This window comes from Cyprinodon variegatus, unplaced genomic scaffold (genome assembly GCF_000732505.1).
Source record: "Cyprinodon variegatus isolate N-32 unplaced genomic scaffold, C_variegatus-1.0 Scaffold1193, whole genome shotgun sequence".
Taxonomy (NCBI): Eukaryota; Metazoa; Chordata; class Actinopteri; order Cyprinodontiformes; family Cyprinodontidae; genus Cyprinodon; species Cyprinodon variegatus.
This window is the reverse complement of record NW_015151646.1, coordinates 102603-107830: the sequence shown is the minus strand read 5'-3', so window position 1 is coordinate 107830 and position 5228 is coordinate 102603. Positions and strand designations below refer to the sequence as shown.

Below are 5228 nucleotides of genomic sequence, written 5' to 3'. Positions count from 1 at the left end.
TTCTCCACATCTTAGCCATTCAAAGTTAGAAATTCTAGTTTGCTTTGGACAGTGTCCCACTGCACAGCTTAAAATGCTCTTGAGCTTTATTGGAACAATCTAGGAGAAATTTCATAATTTCGAAAGGCATAAAAATATCTGACAGAACTTAACAACTTTGAGCTTTGAAGTTTGACATTTCTTTAGATCACATCTTACTTTGCTGTTTTTGGTAATCATTATTTCTTATTTCTTGTCAGATAGATTCCATCTAAGTCTCCCCTAACAAGGCCTTACCAAATGTAAATATGAGACCAAAAATGTTTTAATTCATTGTGAAAAGCAACAACGCATCATGTTTTTGTGCTTTCAAAGGAGAGAAATGACAACAAAACATCTGCAGGCACATGTTTGGAGGATAGGTTGTAGACTGTGCAGCAGCGCAGACTTAAAATATTGGCCCTATTAAACCTGAAAGTAGTAACTCCTGCGAGCTGCAGCCATAACTCCCCTTCTCCATTATTCTTTTCTTTCCCTCACAGTGTTTGTTGGGGAGCATGGGACACCTACCAAAACAATACTGAAAGTGAAAATCCTGCAGTCCACACATTCACTTCTATGTTTATTGGCTTTTTAAATTCAAATCTTCTATGGGTTGCATTATGTTCTGATTGCCTTGTAATTTGGTTCCAAAAGAAATGCTGGATCGTTGCTGAACAAATTGACTTCCATAACAGCACCAAACCTTATTTCATCCAGTCAATCCATTACTATGTCCAGGCACTCCATGCTAACACCCCCTCATGAATTTCTGTTCTTATCAGAGTGGTCAATTACTCCTTTCTGTGCTATCTCTCTCCATCTGGTGGAGCTGGAGCACTCCAACTGGTACATTTCAACCCCATCGGCTGAAACTGCTCTGAGCAAATCAGCAGATAAGGAGCTAAAACAACCAGATAAGAGACGCTTCCTAATTCGAAGCAGCTGAAAAGTAAAGACGAGTCACACCTCAGTGGGATTTTAAAAGATGGGAGCAGATACGGAGACGTGCCTCGGATCTTTCATTGTTCTCCGGTTCCTGTTTCTGTTGCACTGCCAAGGCTTTTTGTTTTCAGTAAATGACTTTTAGAAACACACAGGGAGACCAGGTGGTCAGCGGAGCTCCAGCCAAACTCTAATTTAGCTGTGAGGTATCACAGAGTGTGCTCACTGCAGACCTATTGGACCTGATTGCAAAAACAACAAATAAAGGAATTATTGTGAGCACAGTCGACAATCAGAGAGTCGAGGCGACATTAAGGTCCATAAAGGCCCACTGTCTGCTGTTCTGGCATTTGCTGAATTGATCTATGTCAACAGGGAGCAGCTTTACTGAGGCCCGCTGTGACTTATCGACAGGCTCGTCTGTTGCTTTGTTGTCAGCTGATGGTCGGTTGGGGAAGGGGGTCTAGTCAAATAAGGGTGAACACATTGGACACGCAGGTCAACACTAAGACGGCTCAATGGAGGAAGGAGCAGAGGAAAACGTTAGCACACATTCTGATGAGCCTCCCAAAAAAGTTTATTTTGGACGGTATTTGCAGATTTATAAGTGCTTATGAAATCCAACATATGTCCTGCACCAAGCTAAAACTACCCAGCTGGCCACAGGAAATCAGTATTGAAGAAAGGAGAAAGAAAACTTTCACACTGTGTTCCTATTTGCTTATGTATGTTGGCTCATTCATCATTTTGAAATCATTTACTTTGGAGCAAATTTGCTGCTTTGCTTAAACTGAACTCCTGGCATATTGGTCTGAGATAAATTAACCGAAAAAATATATTTATTGTCTGTTATTTTATCTCAGACCAATACTAAACCAGATTTATCTTAATTAATCAATTAATTCAGTGGACGAGTAATCAATGAAGAAAGAGACTGAAATATTCCAAAGCACCCTTTGATATTCTAGTTTTATTCAAATAATTAGTCAACTAATTAACTGATTAAAAAAAGGTTGTTTCAACCCATTTCTGAATAAAGAAATTATGTTTACTGTATGTTTTATGTAAAACAACAGCGTTTACTTCCTACAGGACAGGTATATTCGTTAAAGGTAACATGATATATACATGTAGATGTAAATATAAATATTTCTATAGATTCTATATATTGAAACTGGATATTCCAAAAAGAAGCTTTATGGATCAATGCAGGAGGTGTGGAGATAAAAAATAAAATAAAAATTGAAATGTTGAACATTGTTTTCAAATAAAAAATTCAAATTAACCTGCAATGAAAAGCATTACTCAGAGAGATATCCAATGTCCTGAAACCATTTTAAATGTAATAGGATGTTTTAAACTTAAACTTAGGGTTAACCCTAACCCTTACCCTAACCCTTTATTTCACTGATTTTTTTATATACACTCTTTAAAGAACAAGATCCGTCTCCTGTTGTGTTTCAGCAGCTCTGAACCTTTTTAAGCTGTGCTGTCTTTTCCGCTTCCATCCCAGAAGGACAACAGGATGTAGTTTTAGTTCCTCAACAGTTAAACGCTGGAAACAGTTCTGCAGGTTTTGTTGCGTTCAAGGTGTTTTCATGCTGCATGATGCATCTGGCATAACTATTATTTAGAGCCTTTACCAGATTTATTTGATTGTCTGATTTATTTTGCAGATTTCTATACAATCTGTTTATCATGCTAAAGGTGTCCTCCACCAACTTTATTTATTTAGTAAAATAATCCAGTAAAATATCTTTATTAAAAAAGGAAAACCTCTAAATGAGACACTGAGCTGAGCTCACTACCTTTATTTTTTTTTATTTTTCCCCCTCCTCTGCTCACATCCTGTTTTTCCAGTTCAGGACAGATCACTACTCTTCGCTGAATGTACTCACATCCTTCCCTCTTCAAGACGTGTGCTGTAAATATCACAGCAAACAAAGTAACAGAGTGCGCTCCTTCACTTTTGACCCCTGAGTTCCTCAGCTGGCGCGGTGTCCAAGCCTTCTACACTTAACAGGAATCCATTTCAGCCAGTGTGGAATGTAAAGTAGTTAAGGATAGAGGTCCCATCAACCCAGCGCTGGATCGAATAAGGATCAATATATTGATCTTTGAACCTCTGACCTGGGACACGTCCCTTAGTAAAAGGGATGGTTAGTACCCAGATCAATTCTTCCTCCAAAGTGGGATTATCCGGAGAGGAAGTCTGGAAAAAGACAGAAAAACTAACCTTTTCTCCTGCAGGGGACAGAAAGCAGGCTGATTAATATGACTGCAAGTCTTTCTAGTGTTTTAATAATTTACTTTTGACTGTTTCATAAGTTTTCTTAATGTTTCTATATTCTGTTCTTTACTAATTATTATGTATTTGCATTTCAATAACGTAGTTCTGCACTAACCAAGGGCGAATTAAAACTTATAAATTTGGTGAAGATATGAAAGATTTGCTTTAGTAAGGGGAATGAAAACTGACACAACTCAAGAAATATAACAAAACGTTCCGTTCTTTAGGCTACATATAACTGCCGATTTTAATCAAGCTTCACAACGTTCCAACAGTTTGTCAGCTGCTGCACCAGAGAAAACAACATTTTGGACTTGTTTTATGTAAATGTCATCTCTGAAGTAAGACATCCTATTGGGAAATCAGATGACAGTCTTTTTTTTCTCTGCTCAGAGTAGAAGCCACTTCATAAGAGACAACCTGCAATTATCAGGAAGATGAAGAAGCCCTGCAAGGTTGTTTTGAGGCTACAGACTGGGATGCACTGTTTCAACCGAATTGCGAGGACTTCAATGCAATGACTGAGTGCGAGACTGATTACATAAACTTCTGTGTAGATAACACCATTCCTACTTGGACAGGGAAATACTTCACAAATAATCAACCATGGATCACAAGTGAGCTGAAGGAGCTGCTTAACAGGAAAAAACAAGCCTTTAAGAAGGGAGACAGGGAATTAATGAGGAATATACAGAAGCAACTTAAGGTATAAATAAAGAGTAATTTTATACCTTAAAAGGTATAAACAGAGTATTTTTTGTACAAACAAAATAGGAGAAACCAAGCGGACATACAGGAAAGAGCTGGAAAACAAGCTCCAGCAGAGCAATATCCGAGATGCATGGTCAGGATTGAAGAAGATGACAGGCTTCAAGCAGAACAATGATCAGACATCAGCCATAATCTGCTGGGGTAACAGCATCACAGCAAATGACTCGAAAACGCTCAACAAGCTAGTAAAGTTAGCCAGCTCTGTTCTAGAAATTCCTCTAGAAACTCTGGAGATCATTTCGCACAGAAGAATTTTTCATAAACTGAAGAAGATTATGGACAGCAGTGAGCATCCTCTTCAGAAGATTGTTAAACAACACAGTGTCTTCAGTCAGAGGCTCCTCCAGATCCGGTACAACACAAGCCTCTACAGAAGATCCTTTCCTGCCTACAGCTACAGTATCAACAACTACAACACCTGGATAAAAAATAACATATGAGTTACTGCAACATTTAATTTTCCTGTGGGATGTATAAAGTATTTTTGAATTGAATTAAATATTACTGATGAAACTTTCAATTGAATTAATGTTGATTAATGTGATAAAGATTTTACATTACAGTCACCACTATATGTTAACATCTGCATCTCTTATCCTCAAAGCTAGGTTAGGTGAGGGCATTAAAGACAGGGGAAGTCGATCTAACTGACAAAATGTTTCACGTTACATTAATCAATAGATTGAACATATGAGAACATTTCTGTTTTATGTTTGACAATCAACTATTGTTTAAAGAAAATACAATAAGTATTAAAATATGCCACACAACACTGGTGGACATCCAGGAAACTGACATCAAGGCAGCTGACTCTTATAAGTGTGTTTATGTCAATGATAAAATGTAGGTGGAATGAAGAGGAGGAAAAGACTCTTCCTGCTGAGGAGGGGGAGATCTTTTAGAGTTTAGTGAGCCATTGTCTATGGTTTAGTTTCTAAGAGTAACAGCTTATCTACAGCTTTAGATCAGCTCATTTTGACCCACTCATACACAGATTGATAAAAATATATATTTAAAAAAAAATGGTTCTGTTTATTTTACACTAACCTCAAAAATTCTCAACCCTGTGACCAAAAATATTTGGCAAAAAAGTTTTTTTTTTTTTTTTTTTTTTTTCCAGTGAAGTGCATTAGATAGTCACCAATTGTGTGACAGACAGATGTACAATGATTGATGGTAACAAACCTACCAAAACACAACCTTA

General features: G+C 37.5%; 1 protein-coding gene across 2 annotated transcripts in view; it reads right to left on the bottom strand.

Annotated features, from left to right (window-relative positions):
- Nucleotides 1-5228, bottom strand: part of neurl1 (neuralized E3 ubiquitin protein ligase 1) — a 113598-nt gene that overhangs the window by 19328 nt on the left and 89042 nt on the right. The window lies entirely within an intron of this gene.